This window comes from Dipteris shenzhenensis, chromosome 14 (genome assembly GCF_047967505.1).
Source record: "Dipteris shenzhenensis isolate YYH24624 ecotype China chromosome 14, Dip_SZ_1.0, whole genome shotgun sequence".
NCBI lineage: Eukaryota > Viridiplantae > Streptophyta > Polypodiopsida > Gleicheniales > Dipteridaceae > Dipteris > Dipteris shenzhenensis.
This window is the reverse complement of record NC_141609.1, coordinates 45717882-45740911: the sequence shown is the minus strand read 5'-3', so window position 1 is coordinate 45740911 and position 23030 is coordinate 45717882. Positions and strand designations below refer to the sequence as shown.

The window sequence follows — 23030 nt, the reverse complement described above, 5'->3', positions numbered from 1 at the left end:
CAGGGACAACATCATGTTATTTATCATTTATGATTATAGGATCGTGCCTGTTTGGCAGATTTGTTCAACAGCTTAACTACCTTTCCTTTTTGGCAGCATAAAACTGGATGAGGAGGAGAGGAACACCATCATTGTGCATTGACAGATTTATAAGGTGAAACAAATGCAAATATCAAATAGCATGTTGAGGCTGTAGAGGTTCCGATGTGGCTTATGTTGGTTAGACCAATTCAAGAATGGTTTTATGCTCTCCTATACATATGAGATAATGGTGGGCCAAAAACAATCGTTAGTAGCATTAATGGAATTGAATGGAAGTCTTCACATACAGTTTATGCCATTTAGAAACACACTATGGGTGAGCTGTTAATTACCATAGTGGGATCAGGTTGATGTGACTGCCCTCACGTGGGCTGAGTCGACCTATTCCTGAGGTATTACTCCAGGCCTATGGCACACTTGCATAGAGAGATGCTTCAAGCGCCTAGACAACAACAGTCATCGATTGACAATAACAAGACCGACAATAATTCCTCAGCTAACTACTCAAAAGAGTAGCTATCCATAGGGAAATACAATCTAAGTAAGAAGGAATAAAAAGCTAGGAGCTCCTGGATTCTGCTAGCTCTGCCCAACACACTCAGTTCACTTTCCACTCTCCTCTGTTCTTCTCTTCAATGGTCTTCCGTAATGCCTCTTCTTTCCCCTTCCAATGGAGTCTATCCCCCCTCCAACTCTAGCAGATTCCCATTTCATTGTCAAAGAGAACTCACTCCCCTTTCACTTGGTGGGTGGCTGAGAACAAACTGCACTGTATGATAGAACCACATTTTGACTCGTGTGACTTCTCATCTTCAAGTCGCGATCCACCTTCCTCTACCACAACTTGTGGGAGTCCTTTTTTGTTTCCTCATGGGAGTGTATGCTCTTTGTGAAGCTCATTGGAAGGCCCTATGCCTTCACTTGGTTCCATGACACCATCCAAGACTTGCTGCTACTTATAAAGATCTTACAAAGTTCTTAAAATGTGTACGATTTAATCACACACGATGTGTGGGAAACCATGAGATGTTTCAAAACTAACTGCACATTGTATAATGAGCTTGAAAGACCAATGATCAAATCACACATGCTAGGTCAAACACCGATTGCTATGTGTAAAACTTTATAGGACGTGCTTGAACGGCTTGATTGCACAAGAGACACAAAAGGCAAGCACAATCCAAGACTCAAGGACATGAAACATCTCAATAATGGGTAGAGCGGTGCCATGAGTAAAAGAAACTAAAACTTTTCTAAGGATGCTAGAAAATATTGTGTGAAAAGCTTGAGCTTTGTCACAAAAAAGCTCACCCTCCATCTCATTTTGGAGGCAGGCTGCTTCGGGAAGCTGTTCAGGGCAAGGTGATTCCATTTCAAGCTGTTTCCAGCAATTGCGACCAGTTTGCAGCAATAGTCATCAACTTTGGGAGCTCTTTTGGGGCTAGTCACCTGTTTCAGGCCTGGATTTTCACACGTGCACCTTTTGGCAGCTGTTGTAGATTTGGGTGACTTCTTTTTTGGTAAAAAAATCACTGCAACATCTAAGTCTAGTCAGGTTGAATCTGTTGCAGGCCTCTGGCACCATTCCCGAGGTGATTTCTAATGTTGTTCTGCTGTTTTCTTTCTGGTCGACCCTGCTGGAGGCTGTTTTGGAGCTGTTCTTCTACAAGTCAACTGGTTTTTGCTGTTTTGGGAGCTGTTGTACCTGTTTCTCCAACAGGCGACTGCTACAACATCTTTTCAGGACTGTTTTGGAGCAGTCTTGAGCTGTTGGAAAAGCATTTGCTGCTGTTTTGGCACTGTTTCAGCAGCTACTATCGGTGTAGGTCTGAGACAATCATTTTGAAAAAGGAAGCGCCGAAGCGAAATGGACAAGCTGAATCAAGGCTGCGTGTGACGCGCTAAGAGATGAGCTCGTGCAATATCAAACGCAAGGAGATAAGCAAGCAAAGACACCAACCCAAATTCAAGATCTGGTGAGAGCACTGAGGATCCCCGACAAGCACCCCTCGAAACTGTAGAGCAACGATGTGTTATGTACCACAAATTGTCTGCACCACACATCACTGTGCATATAGTACATACAAAGTACACACTATGCTGCATAGCACATTACCTATGCTTTAAAGAACAATACATATACTATATAGCACAGTTAATGCTGCATAGCACATTAACAATGCCATATAGAACTGATTGTGTGCTATGTAGTAGCACATAGTAATCTGCATATTCGATTTAGAGAATATGTTATGTGCTTTATAGCATAGATAATGCTCCATGGCACATCAAATGTGCTATATAGAACATATTATCTGTTATATAGCAAGAATTTTGCTAGGTAGTGCACTAACTATGCTATGTAGAACCTCTTCCCCAACTTTCTGGGGCAGAAATCGTCCTTTTTGGAGGAGTATTGATCCTGTTCCAGCCCCTACAGAGGTCCATAAATAGTTGTTTTTGCTCAGGTTGTAAGACCATTGTCTAGAGCATGTTTGGTTCTGCCATTCGGTAACCTTTCAGGAGCATTTGCTGTTTTGCATCAGAGAATTTCCTGACTGCTCAAACAGCCAACTTTTGCTGTCTGATTTTGACAGTTTGGGCCAGATTTTTGAGGTGCATCCTCAAGCCAAGCATTGGCTTTGAAAGTGAGCATTCAGTTGGTTATCCATTGCATTCACAATACGTGAACTTGTCAAAGTTATATCTATGCAATTTGTTTGAAAATCTAGGTCACGTATTTGCCCACGAGGATAAGTGGGATGAAACCAACTTTTCTCTAAGGAGCTTTATGGTTAGAAATGTTTTGGTTGCCAAGGGAATTTGGCAATTTGTCACTGCTGGTGATGATGTTCATCCTGCTCCTAGTGCACCAGAAACTCCTCCGTAGCAAGGGGGGGTCGTGGCGCACGGCGTGGGCAACATGCTTAACTACAAGTACAGGAACCTATTGGTATCACTCCAGATCAGAGAAAATAGGATGCACCATTTGGTCTTGCCGGATATCGAAGAGTGCTTGCAATATCTTAGACACAATGTATCATGGCCATAATCAGGCAAGAGTCTCATTTTTTAAAAGGGAGCTTGATTCGGTACATATGGATGAAGGACATTCAATGGCAGATGTCACAAAGATTCAAGACTTGCGTGAGTAACATCTAAAATTCATACCAGATACACCTCTTGTCTTTGCTACACTTAACTCCCTACCGGAGTCTATCTTTCTTTTCATAAGTTGCTCAATTTGTCCTTGAGGGGGAATCCCAACCCTCTGGCCTTTCACAAGTTGGTGGGACCTTTGTTTCAAGAAGAGCAGACTAGAAAGAACATGAGTGTGCATGGTGGAGAGCAAGCTTTTGCTGCAAAAGATAAGGGAGGAGGCAAATATCAGCCCAAAAATGATGCAAGTCATAGTTTTGGTAAGGACAGAAAGGATGCTCAAAAGCCTAAGAGGAAACACAAATGCCACTACTACAAAAAGCCACGTCATTTCATTCATGAATGCCAAAGAGGATTGCAAAAGAAAAGAAGAAATAGCCTAGTATGACAATTGCAAGCTCTCTGACACAAAATTCAGGAAAGGATGCTGCCTCAACAAATCTTGTAGAGATGAAGGGGTCTTCTTCGCTTGCAGTTATGAGACTCTTGCGTCTCACACACATTCAGTGTCAATGAAACTACAAGGTGGTATTTTACTAGCGGTGCATCCAGACACATCACGTCCTCAAACTGGTTTGATATGTTGTCATGTGCTCCTCTTGGCAAGAAATATATTGTGCCACCAACTCTTCTTGTCCAGTTAGAGGGATTGGTGAAATTTTGATTACATCAGATGATGGCTCTGATCTTCGCATCCATGATGCTTTGTGTGTCCCGGGTATAAAGAAGAATTTGCTTTCAGTTTCCTCATTCACTAGAAGAGGATTTCAAGTTCAATCTTTGAGGATGACAAGTGTATGGTTCATGATGGAGAATGATTATGCACTGGTCTTAACAAGCACAATCTATCCTCGTCTTTTTCAGCTTGATGCATTTGAGAAAAGAGTACAAACCGCATATTAAGTTTCTACATCTACCTCTGCCATGCAGGATGCAGAGTTGTGGTATGCCAAGTTTTGTAGTCTTATGCTTTTGCAGAAATTTCAGATGGTAGATGCCTAGCCTCCTTTGGAAGATCCTCTTAAGCATATATGTGAGGGGTATGCATCGGTTCTCATTCCCGAAGTATGGTGCAATCAGGGCTGCATAGATGACTTCTCAAGATTCCTTGGGTATTGCACTCAAGCAACAATCAGAAGTGTTCACTGTGTTTAAGCATTGTATTGCTATGATGGAGAATCAGTCTAGTTCTAGGATACGAAACCTATGTTCAAACAAAGGAGGGAAGTACTGTGTACATGTCCAAGGAGTTAGCACAACTTCTTGGGTCGGGAACGCATCATACAACAATGCATGGTCCGCTATACTCCTCAACATAATGGAATGGCTAAGCAGAAGAACAGAACACTAATGGAGATGGATAGGTCATGATTAAGGCCAAAGGACTTCCTCACAAGTTTTGGATGGAAGCAATAATCTGCTCTAATCATGTTTTGAATAGCTGTCCAACCAAAGCACTTAAGGTTATGACACCATGGTAGGCTTGGTATGAAAGAAGACTCAATGTCAGTTACTTCTGTACATTTGGATGCGTAGCATATACACATGTACCTCAGAAATTGAGAGGAAAGCTTGATGACAAAGTTGAAGTGCATATTTGTGGGCTATAGGATTGAAAGCAAGGGTTACAAACTCTACAATCTTGCTACCAAGAAGGTTTAAACTAGAGATGTTATTTTTGCTGAGAAATCACATTTGCCCCTTGTTGTATTTGAGAAAATAAAGGTTCATCAGACACATGTGAAGAGTTGCTGCCCATTCCTTTTGATACTCGAGCTGATATGTCTGTTGAAAATCAGAATTTGCAGCCGGATTCACAAATGTTGATGCCTTGGTTCAGCCTATGGCTAGTCCTGTTACTCAGTAAGAAGTTGAGGATGTTGTGGCAAAAGAAAGTTCAGTAATGCAAGAGGCTAGAGCAGTCCCTCATTGGCTGCTTGCTAATCTGCAGGAGATCAAACTCTCTGCACCACTTCCAAGCCACACAAGTCGTGACACTAGGACCAGTAATTTCTGGAAATGGATGAACGTGATTGTTTTACGAGACCTTTGCTCCCACTTCTAGTATGACTACCATTAGGTGTATGGTTCCATGGCTACATTTTATGTATGGCATATCGATCAGTTGGATATCAAAACTGCATTTGTGAATGGGGACCTCTGGAAAGAGGTTTGTGGCTACTTGCACATACAAAACACATAGAGATACATTATCACTATCGGGGAGCGGCTACATACATAGGAGATCAGCTTGGTCTTTTTCCCTACACATCAAAATGTGGCAAATCTTTTCACCAAAGCCTTACCTCGTGAAAAATTTGAGGCTTTCTACAAAGCTTTGTACCTATATCTATTGACAATATGTCTATAAGAATTAAACTCTGAAGATGATTTCAATCATCGTGGAAACGTTCCGCCATGCAATCAGTTTCAATTTCAAGGATAACTGCCTTCAGGCTATATGTAAGCACCATGGATTCAATGAAAGATGACAAGCATTTGCATATCCATTTGCTTCTACCTTCCTTACAACTAGTTTTCTTTTCTTTCGAGTCTGCAAATCGTTCAATTCAGACAGTTTCACTGCCACCTAAGCACAGTAGGTAGTCACCCTCAACCCCTTCTCCTCCCCCCCCCCGTTGTAGCAGGCTCTCCTACTACTCCCTCCACCCCAACCCCCCAGAGACACAGCCCCCTACTGTGCCCAAGCCTATTGCCAAGGACACAACTACGGCTTCTTCCTCTCAATCCCAACCTGGTCCTCTCTCGGTACAAGACACAACTCCCATGGGGCAGACTGAGGGAAATGGCCCCTTTTCTCAACTTCCAAGTCCAAGGCCTCACCGAAGGAAGCCCCTTTTGTGCCAATTTTGAAGGCTTGGACCATGGAATTATCTCAACATCTCATGATAGTTACCCCCTCACCTTGGAGGTGACGGTTTTGATTCTGGATCCCCAAAAGGGGGGGTCCATTGGGTTCCCGCTCTTGTCCTCTTTGAGGTTTCAGCTTCACCTCCATGGGAGAGCAGAAGTGGAGCATCATGCTTTTTTAACTCATCATGAGGGACAAGATGTTTCACATGATAGAGGAGTGGATGGGCCCCCTAGGGGAGGGAGTTGTGGATCTCCCACATCGATATGGCTATCTTCCAGTTGGGTTTCTCGACAAAGAGACATACATTAGGCCTCGCCCTATCACGCCTTTGGCTTGCCGTCGCACATATACATACTACCGTCGCACATATACATACTACTCTTCTAAATCCCCATCGAAAAATTTCACGGTTGTTGTTTAGCCTCCCACCCACATGAGGTCCTTGTTTTCCAACCCAACCCCCCCCCGCCCCCGCCCCCCCCCCCCCCCCTCCCTCCCATTTAGAGCAAGTTCTCTTGCTTCTACCCGCCCCCCCCTATGCTCATCCATTGCTCCTACCTTGCATTTTGCTCTAGTTCAGTCCAATGCCTCGTTTCGTCACCAAGAACCTGCTTTTTTAGCAGAAAAACAGTCTAGCGACTGTTTTTGACTTTTTGAGATCCGATTTCGATGATTACGACCTGTCAGCAGGTGATTTTGAGCATTTTTCAATAGTTTTTCGGGGTTTTCGGCTTAGATTTTGACTTTTTCTGTCATTCGGGCCTTCCTCCAACTGCTCCAACCAGCTCTAGCACCATTTGGCTGGGATTTACTCCCTCTCAACTCAAATTTGCAGGTTATTTTGTCACATTTGCACTCATTGCAGTGACATTTGGCTGCTTTGATCTGAAATTTAGGGCTTTTCAATGACATTGGCGAGAAATTGCAGTAGATAAATTTGTTTTCCACATTTGCCCACTTTTTGGCATATTTGCCCTCTCAAAATTTGGGGCTTTTGTCAGATTTGCTGTTATTTGCAATGACCTTTGCTCGGTACAACTGGATTTGGGATTTACTTGCATTTGCCCTTTGATTTGGGTATTTTGCCTTATAGATTTTGGGGCTTTTATCCCCTGTTCACTACACTTGGCACTCGTGTCCCGGAAGTTGCATTACAGGGACTTTTCGCCACCATTTGCAAGCAGATTGTACTCAGATTGGATAGATTTGCAAGTATTTGTCCTTTGATTTGGGTTGGTCACCTTTGGCAGGACCTCCTTTGCGGGACAGATTTTGCAAGACACCTTGTGCAGTTGCTCCTTGGTTGAGCAGTCACTTTTGCAGCCTCAAGGGGGGTCCTTTGATTGGACTATTTTTTCCAAGTCATTTTTGGGGACATCCTGGCATTGACACGTGCAAACATTTGCTGTCATTTTTGCGTTTCGGTCAGTGTTTGAGCAGCCATCCTGGCATTGACACGTGCAAACATTTGCTGTCATTTTTGACTGACATTTGCAGCCAGCAGTCAAATACTTGGGCAGCCAACTCTTTGCATTGTAGCCTTGAGGCAATGACATTTGCACAACACTTTAATTTTTAATTTTTGGGGATTTTCATTTGCAATGGAAAACCATGAATCTCTTGGGATGCCTGCTGCTGAGGACAAGCTTGATGGCAGTAATTATCCCATGTGGTTGTACTTGGAGCGCCACCTGTTGGTGTCTGGGAATTTTTGGGGAATTATATCTAGATTGGAGACTAGACCTGTCTCTTCATCACATGCACTTGCTGCCACTTCTGGTTAATCTATCACTACTCCCTTAGTGCCTGCCGCCAACCCTCCAACACAAGAACACATTCATTGGGATTAGCGAGATGCACAGGCACATGTAGTGATTGCCAAGAATTGCAAGAGAGTTGTTATACGTCACATTCGGTCTTGTAAAACAACCAAGGCTGCATGGGAAACTTTGGCCTGCTGTCTTTATCACAAACCCAATGAAGCCAAAGTTGCTTATTTGCGTAGGCAGCTTGACAATGTTAAGATGAATGAAGGGGCAGCATAGATTCCTATTTGACACAGGTTAAGGACTTCAGAGAACAGCTCATCAATGTTAATGAGATTGTACCATACTCACTCGTGGTGTCCACCACACTCAATGGACTCCCTAACTCATGTCCCGGATTCGCTACAACGCTTAGACTAGTGGCCATGGGTAACCTCAACTACTATTCTATTGATGAGCTTGTTTCCCTACTGCAGGAGGAGCAAAGTCATCAAAACAGGGCTGCTTCTACTCATGAAGATCAATAGCCCAAACCTACATCTGGTACCTCATGCTCTCCTTCTACTGCTGACATGAATTTGTAGGCCCACCAGGAGAGGGAATGCTGCAATTATTGCAAGAAACCAGGTCATGACATCTCTGAGTGCCAAAAGCGTATTGCTTCCGAGATGACGAGTGGGATTTTCTTGTGGAGTGTCATTATAATCCTACTCTGCATGATTCAGCTTTTGCAGTCTCAAATTATGCCTCAGAAAAGCTGTCTCAAATTATGCCTCAGACTGGTACTTTGATAGCGGTGCTTCAAAGCACCTCACTTCCTGCAAAAATCGCAATCACACATTGAGCGGTGTTCCAAAGAGGGGCACTATCACTTGTGCAAATAATGCAGCAGGGATTGGTCAAGTGATTGTCACTATAGTGTCAGGTGATACCTTTACATTTTTGTGGAAGTTTTATACGTTCCACGTATAAAAAAGAATCTGATTTCTATCTCAGCCATCTCCACACATGGTTCATAATTCTTTTTACGGTTATTGATGTGCCGTTTATGATAATCGGTACGATAACTCTATTGTACTTACTGCAACACTTGATAGAGGGCTATATCATCGTGACATAAATGCACAACATGCTGCTATGGAAGCTGATGCTGTCATGTGCACGGATTTGTATCTGACGTGTACTAGGTACATAGGACTAGCTCAGGTTAGCCTGGGGAGGCTTAGAGCTAGGCAGGCTTGATTCTTGGGTTGAGTGGCAAGGGTACGAACTATTTATAGGTCTTCGCTATTTTTGGCGCTCGGGGCCCGAGTCTATAAAAGGGGCCCAGGGGGTTCAGTTCTCAGTGTGCAGTTGGGAGCAAGTTTCGTTCCCAGGTGCCAGGTCTGTTCCTGGATTGAGTCGCGGACGCGCGCCTGCATCTTAGCGTAGCCCAAGGCCCAGTGGCAGATCCAGGGCTTCACAGCACCACCTGGTGGTATGGGACACCAGGCTGGTTTGGATCTGATTGGGAGTTCGTGCCAGTAGCTCAGCTCGTGGCTCGGAGGGGACATCTCCTGATTCGGGATCACATCCCGTAGATGTCATGGTTGGGCGGTGAGCAGCCTGCTCAGTTCTCACGTGGTGTGTGTTTGTTTTGCAGATCAGGGGTTTCAGGAGTGCTGGGATGTGTCAGTTGGTATCAGAGCCAACTCCTGAGGTAGAACTTCTGATGCGAGAATTTTTTACGAATTCTTTCTCCAGGTATGCCCTAAAATTCGAAATTTGTTGCTGCAAATTTCTGCGTGGTTCCTGGGTTATCAGGGGTGGACAATTGGTAGGGAAAAGGTAGAAGAAAGGAGGGAGAGTTTCGAAATTCCTGAAGGGGGCTAAGAGAGAAGGATGTAGGAAGCAGAGAGAGAGCAGAGAAGAAGGAAAGAGAGGGAAACGTAGAATGGAGAAAGCAGAGAGGCGATGTGACCGACAAGGGCTGCGGGGAAGGCGGTGATTGAACGCCAGGGTTGGTACGGAATTCGGCCAGGGCAGGGAGAGGCGCAAAGTGCAGCGAGCAGGGTGCGGCCACCCTGGGAGGTGTGTGCTTTTTTCGAAAAAAGCACCACCCTCCAAAGCTGGGAGGGTGGGCCTTTTTTGGAAGCAGGGCTTCCTAATTAGGCTGCCCTGCTCCCTATATAGATGGGGCAGGGTACCAGCCCAGCCATAGCCTTGCAAACCGTCTAGCTGCGCCATCGAGTTGCGTGCCAACCCTGCATCTGCCTGTCGTGCACCTACGCCAGCCACCGTACAGTGCCTGCGTCAGCCTGCCGTACACCTGCGCCAGCCCCGCGTCAGCCAGTCGTACCTGCGTCGCCAGCTATCCGTACAGTCGCCGTACAGCCACGTCAGCTGCTGTACGGCCTCCGTCAGCTGCTGTACGGCCTCCGTCAGCTACTGTACGACCTCCGTCAGCAGTCGTACGGCTTACGTCAGCCGCCGTACGGACTGCGTCAGCCGTTGTACAGCCACGTCAGCCGACCGTACAGCCACGTCAGCAGTCCGTACGCTGCAAGATTCCGTACGTTGCATCCGGTAGCGGGTTCAGCCAGATTCCGGGATTCGTGTGCTTCCGGTTCGACAGTTTCCAGCATCTCCTTCCGTCAGCATCTCTTGGGACGGTTTTCCTCTACTCCATTCTCCTTTTCGCTTCGGTTCAGTCAGTTATTTCCCTCAGTTTATATTCAAATCAGATTTCAGTTATGTATGATTCTGCAAGTCCCGAGTTCACCATGGGAGAGCAGGATTTGGATTACACTCCTGTGGGAGAGGAGGATCAGGGTCTTTATAATGACCTGATTACGAAAAAGGCCTTCAGTGAATTTACCACTGCTCTTGATGGAAAATTTGAGCAGGTTAATGCAAATCAAACGGGGTTGACACAGCAACTCCAAGGGATTCAAGCAACTCTCACTCTTCTGGCTAGCACTGTGCAGGCACTCACGCATGTGGATGCCATGGCCTCAGTGCTAGGCCCGAATATAACTCCAGACCCTTTTTCAGGAGATCAAAAGTCTCGAACGAAGGAGGTAGTTGACACTTGGTTACACAAGTGGCAGGTACACTTTCAGTTCCACCCATACCCAGATGAGAAGAAGATCCAGCTTGCAGCGGGTTTCATGTCAGGTAAAGCGTTGCTATGGTGGAAGGAACTCCAGCCTAAGCCTGATACATGGACAAATTTTGAAGGGGTCCTCCGGAAGGAGTTCCTGAAGAAGGAGGATGATTATGATATCGTTGGCAAGCTTAAGGCCCTCGATATGTCAAAGTTAAACTTGACCTTTGAAGTTTATCTTCAAAGATTTCGGGATCTGCAAACCAGGGCCACTAAGATGGATCCAGTGACCTTGTTAGGTTTCTTCGTGGATGGTTTGCCAGATTCATACAAGTTGCAGATAAAGAACAACAAATGCACAACGTTGCAGGAGGCCATGAATTATGCGCGCATATATGATGATACCATGGCCGGTGCCAAAGCAACTACAGTTTCCGACACGAGTGGAAAGAACAAACGCAAGTTCTTTCAGCCGACTGGTACTGGGGAGACGAAGTCTACGGACAACGCCTCCAAGAAAAACTTGACTCAGGCTAAGAATGGTAAAGCCCGTTTCCTTCGTACTTTGAGGCTCAAGAAAGAAGGACGTTGCTTCTATTGCGAGGAGCGGGGCCACACCAAGAATGAGTGTCCAAAGCGCAAGAACCAAAAATTGGTGCTTGGACCGAAGCTCCAGGCGGGTCCACGTACCACAGCCAAGGGAGCGAACCAAGTCTCGATGACAAGTATTTCTGTAAATGTCATTACCTGCCCACTCTCTTGTAATTGCACTTTCAATACGTCGTTGTTTGGTTCCCATGATCTTTTCCGAGTTTATGGAGAAGTTATGGACCAACAGGTTCACATTCTCTTTTTTTTTTTTTTTCCATGAAAAAGACTTCTATTAAGTAAGAACAAAAACCCGCGAGAGCAAGCTCAAAGCGGAATACATCATGAAATCATGAGGATAATAAAAAACCCCCTCAGAGTGAGGTGGAAAGAAACCAAGGCTGAGGCTGAAAGTGCCATCTCAACCCTGTAGTAGATTCAGAGAAGAAAGGAGAATCCTTCCATTCCCTGAAGAAAGAAGCCCTCCTAGCTGAGGCTGCACGGGAGTCCCCCTGCATGCCCGTCCATACGGCCATCAGAGTGTGTACGATGTCTGTCCAGATATGTCTGTCCAGATACTAGCCAATGTGTGCGAGGGATGAACCTGAGTACCCTCCATAGCCTCTGTGCATCTGGATCTCCAGATATGCCAGGCTGCTATGCTCGCTATAATCTCCCAAGAAGTATCCACAGAGGCATGTACAGCTGTAAAAGGACGGTGTGTAACCACATCCAACGAGCAGAGCTCAACCCGATGATGTCGAACTGAAATGGCCCGGGAGGAGTCAAGTCCCTCATAGAAAACCTGAGGTCCTGTAAGAGAAAGCCAAGCCACCGAGCCCCAAGTCATAAAGAGTGGGGAATGGGCAAAGTGACTGAAGATCCTGGCTATCCCCATCCAAATCAATCTCGCCTGTCTGCAATCCCATAAGCAATGCTGAATAGACTCCGAAGCAGAAAGGCAACGAGGGCAAGTAGGGTCGGCTCCGAATCTGGACCTCCAAAGGTTCACTGCAATCCCTCCATGAATAGAAAGCCAAAAGAAGATAGTGATCTTTCTATTCCTGTGGGATTTCCAGAGCCTCCTCCAGAAGTACCTCTGCTGATCCGCAGTAATACCAAAAGTCTCCCAATGAGGAACTCTGGAGGGTCTCCAACCTCTACTACTGAGCTGAAATCTCCTGGCATTACTGACCGTGTAACGAAAGAAGGGGATGGTCTTCTCTCGATGCCCTACGTCAATCCACTCCCACTCTCCGGGGTCCCACTGTAAATACCTGATGGGAACTCCTCCATAGAGCCAAAGTCTCCAAGACCCGGTGGAGAGTAACTGGGGGTCAGGGTCTAAGAACCACTCTGAATCTGATCCCTGCATCAAAAGGCCTACGACCCTGATAGGCTGAAAAGCAGACTCAAGCAATATATCATCTGTAGATCTGAGCAATCTGCCACCATCCTGGACACTGAAAACCAAAGCATCCTCCTGTGCACCTCGGAAGGCTAAGACCTGAAGTGGAACCCCGCCTCTCGAGAAAGTACCTGCCCAAGTGGAGGTAGTGAGAGGCATATCATCTGTGTCTATCCAAGCCTCTGGAATGGCTGACTCAATCTGCAAGATCCTCCCTGCACTCCCTCTGAGATGTCCTATCAACCCTGACTTGGTTTCCTCTGGAAGCCTACGGAAGGCTTTCCAAGATCCCAAAGAAGAAGCAGGTCCCCTTTCCCACCTGGCCCACTGCATGTAGAGTGAGGCACCCAGTGGTCTGCCACGATCATCTAAAAAACTGTCGTTCCACATGATGGGCTGCCTATCAATCTCTTCCCGGGAGGAAGGAGGAATCCTCCGAAGAGAGCTTCTGAAACTAGCCCAAGCTTTCAGAATGGCAACCATGAGAGGGGAAGAAGGTGATCTGAGGTGTGCTGAGGTGAAAATCCATCTAACACTGCTCATCCAGTCTCCTCCTGAGGAAGGTGTGCACCTCTGTATGCTGCTGATAAGAAAGTCCTTCCACGGTTCCTGTCCTGGCATAAGTCCTCGCACCACTATCTTGCAAAGTAAGGCTCTGCACTGTAAATCTGGATCAATAATATTGAGACCCCCATCCTGTGTAGGGAGGATGAGGGTCTCCCAAGCCACCCTGGCTAAGGCATCTGCTGTGCCATCAAGCCCACTCCAGAGAAAGTTCCTGATCGGTCTTCTGAGCTGAATGATGCAGTCCCTAGAACGGCACCAACATGAACAAATAAACCAGGCCGTGGCCAAAAGGACCTGGTTGACCACCACAACTCTAGAGGCAAGATCCAGCTTGGCTGAGCTCCAAAAGAGAAGCTTCCTTCTGATGCTCTCCAACACGGGAGCAAACTGCTGCGTGGTAGAAATACCCAAGCCGACCTGGCAGCCCAAATACCTGATAGGCACACCCCTCTGAACCCAAGTGAACCCTATGTCAAGTCCCCAAACTGGAGTGTCCTCATCACTGATCCAAAAGCCATTAGATTTATGCCAATTTATCTGCGCCCCTGCCGCCAAGCAAAATAAATCCAATGCTGTCCTGAAAGAAGTCAATGTCTGTGGAGAGGCATCCAAATAAATCGCTGTGTCATCAGCCAACTCACTGTCAAGCAGCTCCTCTTCTCTTCTGATAGGAAGTCTCAGCCCAAAGATGTCAGCTTGAGATCTAACATAGATGCTCATAGCTTCGGCCACGAATAAAAAAAGGAAAGGAGCAAGGGGGCATCCCTGACGGACTGATCTCGAAATCTGAAATCTCTCACCCCTTACCCCACCAATAAGTACCTGGCTATGGGCTGACCTGTACAAAGAGGAAACACCTCTGATCCAAACATCAGTGAATCCAAAGCGTAGTAGGGTGCCCTCCAAAAAACTCCAATCTACTCTGTCATAAGCTTTTTCAAAATCCAACAGTAGAATGGCAAGATTCTGGCCACTCTGCACGGCCCACTCTGAAGCTTCCCAGAAAGAAAAAATGTTATCAAAAATACTTCTGCCATGCACAAATCCCGTCTGAGTGTCGTGGATAAGATCAGGGAGAAGTGGCTGCAATCGGAGGCTGATCGCCTTGGCCAGAATCTTGTAACAAGTCCCCAGAAGTGTGATAGGCCTCCACTGGGACAATAAATTTCTGCTACCTCCTTTTGGGATAAGGTGGATGAGGCCCTCTGTAAGCGATTCAGGCATCTCGCCAGAGTCCCAAATGGCCTGCATGGCTGAAGTAATATAGTCTCCAATCATATCCCAAAATGCAATGAAAAAAGACGGAGTGAGGCCATCTAAACCTGGGCACTTGCCCTTGTGAAGGGCTAAAAGTGCAGTCCTGAACTCTGTGTTGGTGAAAGGTGCGTCAAGTAGAACATGCAAATCCGGATTCACCAACACTGGGATACTCTGCCAAATAGCCTGTCTAGCATCCTCTATATCGTGTGTCTCAGGATCAGCAGTAAGGAGGGTGGCATAGAAATCTGAAGCTATGCGTAAGACGTCATCTGGCTCTGTCTGTAAAACCCCATGTGAGTCAATAAGCTGAGATACACTCTCTCTACTATGTCTAGGGCCAAGAATAGAGAAGAAGTGTTTATTGACTCTACCACCCATCTGAATCCAGAAGGACTCCCGTGCATGAAAGGCATACTCTGCTCTCTGATCAAGCAATAACTGCAAGTGAGCCCTCGCTGCAGCAAGGCGCTCCTGAATCCAAGCATCTGAAGGCCGTTTCTGCTCTTCCCTCTGCAAAGCTGCTAACTGCTGGCGAACACCAATCTCACGTCTGAGAATATCTCGTCTCCTGGTAGAAGCAACTGAGCAGTAAAAGTCACTAATACCAGAGAGGGCAGCGGCTAAATGTGAAGGATGTGGCTGCCCTCCCTGGACATGAGCAAACCATACCCGTAGGGCTGCCTCTGTAAGGTCCTCCTCTGTGTAAAAGGCATCTGGGATCCTGATGCTGGCTGATCGGCCTCTCAAGTGAGGCTCTGAGATAGCCAAAACAACAGGGAAATGGTCTGAGGTGGAAACCCCTGCAGCAATGCATACCGATCCCCCTCTGTCAAGTGCCCAGTCATCTACATAAAATCTGTCAATGCGTGCATGAATAGGCATCTGTTGCCTCCTATTCGACCAAGAGAACAGGAGGGACTGTGGCTGAATAAGAAAGGCATCATCACACCAAGTATCTCTGCCACAGAAATGGAAAAGGAAGGCATCCCAAGCTGCTCTCTCCAAAGAGTGAAGTCCGCCTTCTCTACCCCCTTTTTTGTCTGAAGGTAACTCGACCATGTTAAAGTCACCTCCAATCACCCAAGAATCCACAATGGGGGCCCAGGAGAGCAAAGTCTTCCACATAAGGACACGTTCCCCTCTAATGTTGGAGGCATATAGGTTGAGGAAGCCAACCTTACGCCCTCCAATCAAGAGAATAATCCACTGAGCTCTAGAGGGGATAATGACTCCGTGCCCAACAACTAAGGGGAGAACCGACTGCGAAACTGAAATAGAAGTGCCTCCCCTAGTGCCCAATGCAGGCGACCAAAAAGTATGTCCTGAGAGCAACTTGCCTGACTTGGCACAATCTCTATAATCCAGCTTGTGCTCTTGAATAAATAATATATCAATGGGACCACCAGTAACACCTGGATGAAGCTGATCCCGGATCAGCTGTCTGCGGCGGCGATGTGGGACGCCACCTAGGCCCTGTATGTTCCAACTGATAATCCTCATCGACGGGAGGATGTAGAGTGGAACACCTTACCCGACCTAGTGGCGGAAACAAACCCCTCAACAGGGGAAGACCTCCTGGATGGAGGGAAGGAACCCAGTGGAGGAAAGTCAATAGGGGAAAGAATCCTGGCACCTGAAGAAGAAGCCCTGTCAATAGGAAATCCAACCACTGGCTCCCCAAAAGTAGCGGGAACAAACTCCTCCTCTGGGAAATCTGAACTCTCTGCCAAGGCTGAAAATGAGTTCCTGTGGAGCAATCCAGACACCGGAGTACGAAGGATCCCTTGTGAGGGAAGAGGATCAACAGTGTAAGCTATCCCCTTCCCCCTGTCTAAGGGAGGGAGTGAGGAAGGCTCTCTATCCGGTGTCTGCCCAGCCGCGGAAATCTCTCCGTCCTCAAGAGGAACATCTGGAAGTGCTGGATCTAAGGAAGAAGCTGCAACTGGGGAGGAGGTCGAAGCTTCAGCGTCTCGGACTGTGCAAGGTGAGACAGGAAGGACAGCTCGAGGTGAAGCAGAATCTACTAAGGTACCCTCGTGAACTGAAGGAGGGACCTGCACACGTACTGGAACCCACTGTAAAGCGTCACGTGTGCCTGAGGGAGGTGGGGGTCGAGGAGCAGGACCTGTACCACCCCCTTGGTGAGGCCGAGGAATAGGTACTGAACCTGTACCACCACCTGACTGAGCAGGACCGCCACGTGAAGAATGAGGAGCAGGAGCTGGACCTGTACCACCCCTCTGTCGAGGTCGAGGGGCAAGTGCCGGGTCTAATCTCCCCCCCTGTCCCCCCTGTCGATGTCCTGAGGCGGTAGCTGTACCAGAGGTCTTCTTAGGCCTTTTCTTCTTTCTGGGACAATCCCTGGCAAAGTGTCCCGAGGTCCTGCAAATCCTGCACTGGTCCTGCCTGCCTGAAATCTCCACTCTCTGGCGAAAAAAGGAACCATCCGGGCGCTGTATCATGACGTGGTCCATCTCGAGGTTAGGATCCTTGCAAAGGACCCTAACTCTAGGAACCCCATCAGCCTTGGTTGCCTCTGCTGCAGTCAATGGCAACCCAGGGAGGGGTGGGATCTCAGCAACTACGCCAAAATGCTCCCCAATAACAGAAAGAAGTCGATAGTAGACCTGGGGAAGCCCGGGGAACCTAATGAAGAGCGAAAAGAATTTCTTATCTGCCTCAACTGGGTCGAAACCAAGGTGAAAGGCTTCAAAGAAGATCTTCCTGTGTCCCAGGTGTAAAAGCTCGGCCTTGAGCACAGTGCTCGCAGCCTCTGGAGTGTCAAAAACAACCTGGAAGAAACCTCGTCCCAGAAGGCGAACATCTACCAATCGAGGAGCGAGGTCTGGGGGGAGAGCCGCAAGCATCCAGTCTCTGGCTTGGGATCTGGAAGGGTGAGACCCGAAGATGCGTGCTAACAAAGTGGTAGAGCACTCAATCTCTACATCCTTCCTGAGCTGCTGCAACTCGTCTTTAGAGAATGTGATAGTTTTCGCGGCCGGTGGAGATGGAGTAGGATTGGCTGACGGGGAATCCATCGCCAATCAAGGTGAGGAGGCCGACTCGAACAGGAAAAAAGGCTCCTTCCGTTCCAAAAAACTGCAAGGGGCAATGGAGGGGAAAGGAGGCTAGGAGGAAGCAGGGGGGAAGGGGAGGGAAGGAGGAGAGGGGCTAAGGCTGAGAGGGGAGAGGGGCAAGGAGGGAGGGGAAGGGAGAGGGGAAGAAAGGGAGGAGTGAGAGGAGGAGAGGGGGCGGGAGAGCAAGCAGGGAGGGGGCGGGACAGCAGGGGAGGGGGCGGGACAGCAAGGAGAGGGGGCGGGACAGCAGGAGAGGGGGCGGGACAGCAGGGAGAGGGGGCGGAGCAGCAGGGGAGGAGGCGGGACAGCAGGAGAGGGGGCGGGACAGCAGGGAGAGGGAGCGGAGCAGCAGGGGAGGGGGCGGGACAGCAGGGGAGGGGGCGGGACAGCAGGGAGAGGGAGCGGAGCAGCAGGGGAGGGGGCGGGACAGCAGGAGAGGGGGCGGGACAGCAGGGAGAGGGAGCGGAGCAGCAGGGGAGGGGGCGGGACAGCAGGGGGAGAGGGGGAGCAGCAGGGAGAGGGGGCGGAGCAAGGGGGGAGGGTACGGAGCAGCAGGGAGAGGGGGCGGGACAGCAGGGGGCAGAGGGGAGCAGCAGGGGGGAGGGGCGGAGGCAGGGAGAGGGAGCGGAGCAGCAGGGGGGAGGGGACGGAGGCAGGGAGAGGGGAGGGGGAGCAGCAGGGGAACGGGGAGGAGCAGCAGCTCAATCTTGCCAGAAAGATGGTATTTGGTATCTCTCAATGTTCACATTCTCTTTGATCCGGGCAGCTCTCACAATTTTGTTAATTACAAATTTGTGCAAAAGATGGGGCTGTCCACAGTACCTAGCGGCCACACCTATGAGGTGCAGCTTCCAGCTGGAAAGCAGTTTTGGGATCGCAAGGTTGAAGCGCTTCCTATCCGGATTCAAGCCTACACAGGGGCTCTTACATGTTATGTTATGCATCTGGGGCATGTAGACTTGTTGATCGGAATAGAGTGGTTTAAAACCCACAATATTCAGATCGGATGGACGGAGCATACGCTTTCTTTTGTAGATAAGGACACCCAATTTTGTATTCAGTGTGATAAAATTCTCTCTTCTCAGGGGCCTATTGTATCTGCGATGCAGCTTCAGAATATATTAAAAAATTCTCATTATGATGTCTATCAGTGTGTTTTGATTCCGCTTTCTTCATTTGTTGTTTCTGTACTTAACAAAAATGAATTAAGTGTGTTTGAACACCGTGAATTGAGAATGTTGTTAGATAGTTTTCAGGATGTATTCCCTGCTCAACTGCCGGAAGGTTTACCTCCAGAACGGGCAGTAGATCATCGCATAGACTTAGTCCCAGGGGCTCAACCTATCAGTGTACCACCTTATAGGATGAGCCAGGTAGAGGAGAATGAGTTAGCTACCCAGCTACAGGATTACCTTAATATGGGCTATATCCGCCCAAGTAAATCACCTTGGGGTGCACCTGTCCTCCTAAGAAAGAAGAAAGATTCTTCCTGGAGAATTTGTATAGATTATAAACGATTAAATAAAGTGACAATTAAGAATCGATACCCTCTACCTCGTTCCGATGATTTGATAGACCGTTAGGCCGGAGCGAAGTATTTCACTAAGATTGATTTGCGTACGGGTTATCACCAAATCCGTATCTATGCTAAACACATAGATAGGACCGCATTCCGAACTAGGTATGGTCATTACGAGTTTCTCGTATTACCTTTTGGTTTGACCAATGCTCCTGCTACTTTTCAGCAGATGATGAACGATTTGTTCAGGGATTTTCTGGGCAAATTTGTGGTAGTGTTCTTAGATGACATCTTGGTGTATAGTCGAACGCTTGAGGATCATATAGGACACCTCCGGATTGTCTTAGTTATTCTAAGACAGCATAAGCTCTATGCCAAGATGAGTGAATGTGACTTCTTTATGAAGGAGATCATTTATTTAGGACACAAGATTTCTTGTGAAGGTATTAGCATTGATCTGGATCGTATCCAGAAGCTTTTAGAATGGCCTATCCCTCAGACTGTGAAACAACTTCGTTCTTTCCTAGGATTTACGGTATTTCTTCGGAAGTCTGTGCGTGATTATTCACATATCACGGCACCCTTGACAAACATATTGAAAGGTCGTGGACACAGGTCTACTCAGCCAATCTCTTGGAATGATGCAATGAACAAGGCTTTTGAAACCTTGAAGTTTTCTATCAAGGAAGCACCCGTTCTTGCATTACCCGATCCTACCCGGCCTTATGTTTTAGAGGCTGATGCGAGTGATTATGCGATTGGGGCAGCTCTATTCCAAGAGGGCAGACCTGTAGCTTTCGAGAGTAAGAAGCTAGACGACACTCAATATCGTTGGCCCACACTCGAGAAGGAACTTTATGCTGTAGTGTATGCTCTTGAGGTTTGGAGACACTACTTGTATGGTTCAAAGTTCCTTGTATTGATTGATCACCAGTCAATTAAGTATGTGTGTGATGGATCAGAATTGAGGGGAAGGAAAGCTAGATGGGCAGAATTAATGCAAGATTTTGATTTTGAAATACATTATCGTAAGGGTTCGTTGAATAGTGTGGCAGATGCCTTAAGTCGAGTTAAGTTTGTAAATGCTTTGTCATTTACGGAAATGTCCTCAGACCTATTTCAATCCTTGAGAGGGCTATACGCAACTGATAGTCATTTCAATTCTTATTGGCAGAGAGTCCAGGATGGGAGCTCCATGGTTGACCAGGACTCGGGGATTGTGCCACCTACGGTACAGGCGGCAGGAGGTCAGTGGATGATTAGGAACGGCTTGCTGTTCCGCAATGAAAAGATTTGTGTACCAGATGTTTCAGACCTTAAATCCAAGATTCTCTGGGAGTGTCATGATGCTCCTAGTGCGGGAAATCCGGGTATACATAGGACTCTGTCTCTTGTGAAGCATACCTTTTATTGGCCTAAGATGCGTGCATTTATTGAGAACTATGTAGTAGGTTGCCGGGTTTGTCAGGTTACTAAGGCAGAACGCCTTAGAAGCGCGGGCTTATTACAGCCATTATAGATTCCAGGTAATAAATGGGAAAGTATTTCCATGGATTTTATTACTGGTTTGCCTCGAACGCGCAAGGGTCATGACTCCATTTGCGTCATAGTCGACCGTTTGACAAAAATGGCTAGATTCTTACCTACTAGAACAACTATTTCAGCTGTTCAGTTGGCTCACGAGTTTGTGGACCACTTGTTTAAGCTGTATGGTTTGCCATCTGACATAGTCAGTGACAGGGACTCAAAGTTTACAAGTAACTTTTGGACACTTGTATTTGAGAAGTTGGAAACTACTCTAAGTATGAGTTCCTCGGATCATGCACAATCCGATGGCAGTACAGAGAAGGTCAACCAGTTGGTTGAAGACATGCTTCGGGCATATGTATCTAAGAGACAGTCTTCATGGGAAGATTATCTATCTATGATAGAATTTGCTTACAACAGTGCAAAGCATTCTAGTACTGGTTACAGTCCTTTTATGCTTATGTACGGGTTTCAACCTAAGTCACCAGTTATGGTTGGATTAAAAGGAATTCAAAATGATGCTGCTAAGAACTTCTTGCTAGACATGCAGGAAATGTTGCAGTTTGCCAAGGAGTCTATTAGAAGTGCCCAAGATCGGGACAGATTTTATGCTCGATGGTATATTTGCGAATTCCGAAGGAATCCAAGAGCCTAAGTACTGGTTTGGTTCCGAAATTATCCCCCAGATACTGTGGTCCATTCAAGGTCATTAAAAGAATTGGACCAGTTGCATATCGACTAGAATTGCCTCCTGATGTTAAAGTACATCTAGTCTTTCATGTCAGTACACTGAAAGAAGTCTTGGGTGCAAATGATCAACTTGTTTCTCCTCATGAGATTATAGAAGTTACAGATTTGACTTTTATTCCTCACAAACCTGAGTGTATTCTTGAATTTCGTGACAGAAAGTGGAAGGATCGTGTTGAGGAGGATGCAACATGGGAGACATTACAAAACCTCCAAAGAACATTTCCAGGTTTTTTAGCGAACTCAGGAGTGAGTTCTTAGAGGAGGGGGAGTATGTCATGTGCACGGATTGGTATCTGACGTGTACTAGGTACACAGGACTAGTTCAGGTTAGCCTGGGGAGGCTTAGAGCTAGGCAGGCTTGATTCTCGGGTTGAGTGGCAAGGGTACGAAGTATTTATAGGTCTTCGCTATTTTTGGTGCTCGGGGCCCGAGTCTATAAAAGGGGCCCAGGGGGTTCAGTTCTCAGTGTGCAGTTGGGAGTGCAGTTGGGAGCAAGTTTCGTTCCCAGGTGCCAGGTCTGTTCCTGGATTGAGTCGCGGACGCGCGCCTGCATCTTAGCATAGCCCAAGGCCTGGTGGCAAATCCAGGGCTTCACAGCACCACCTGGTGGTATGGGACACCAGGCTGGTTTAGATCTGATTGGGAGTTCGTGCCAGTAGCTCAGCTCGTGGCTCGGAGGGGACATCTCCTGATTTGGGATCACATCCCGTAGATGTCATGGTTGGGTGGTGAGCAGCCTACTCAGTTCTCACGTGGTGTGTGTTTGTTTGGGTGGTTTCAGGAGTGCTGGGATGTGTCAGATGCCGTGGCTGAATTTGTAATTTCTGATACACATCTATGGCATGAGAGATTGGGACATCTCAATTTCAATAGTTTGGTAAAGATGCATTCACATGACATGGTTGTAGATCTTCCACCCATGCATGCACTTTAAAAACATGTATGTGAAGGCTGCTTGTTGTGGCAAAATGCATAGGTTTCCATTTCCCAAGGACGGGACCCTTGGTGCATCCAAGAAGTTGCATCTCGTACATAGTGATGCGTGCGGACCGATGCAAACAGCATCACTTGGGGGTACTATTACTTTGTTACTTTTATAGATGACTTCACCAGGTTCACTTGGATATATCCCATGAAGCTGAACTCAGATGTTTTCTCTTGCTTCAAGCATTGGATTGCCTTCGCAGAGAATGAGAGTGGGGTGAAACTCTTGACATTCCGCACTAACGGGGGGAGGGGGGGTGAGTACATGTCCCGGAAATTTTTTGATTTTTTAGCAACCCAGGGTATCATTCATCAATGCACAGTGCCATACGCGCCCCGCAACAGAATGGGCATGCAAAGCATAAAATTATGCAATTATGTCTGTTAACTATGTGCTCAACCGAGCATCCACTCGGGCATTGA

At 47.2% G+C, this 23030-nt stretch overlaps 1 protein-coding gene across 1 annotated transcript in view; it reads right to left on the bottom strand.

The window, feature by feature from the left end:
- LOC147894710 (acyl-CoA thioesterase II) overlaps positions 1-23030 on the bottom strand; it is a 143881-nt gene that overhangs the window by 26115 nt on the left and 94736 nt on the right. The window lies entirely within an intron of this gene.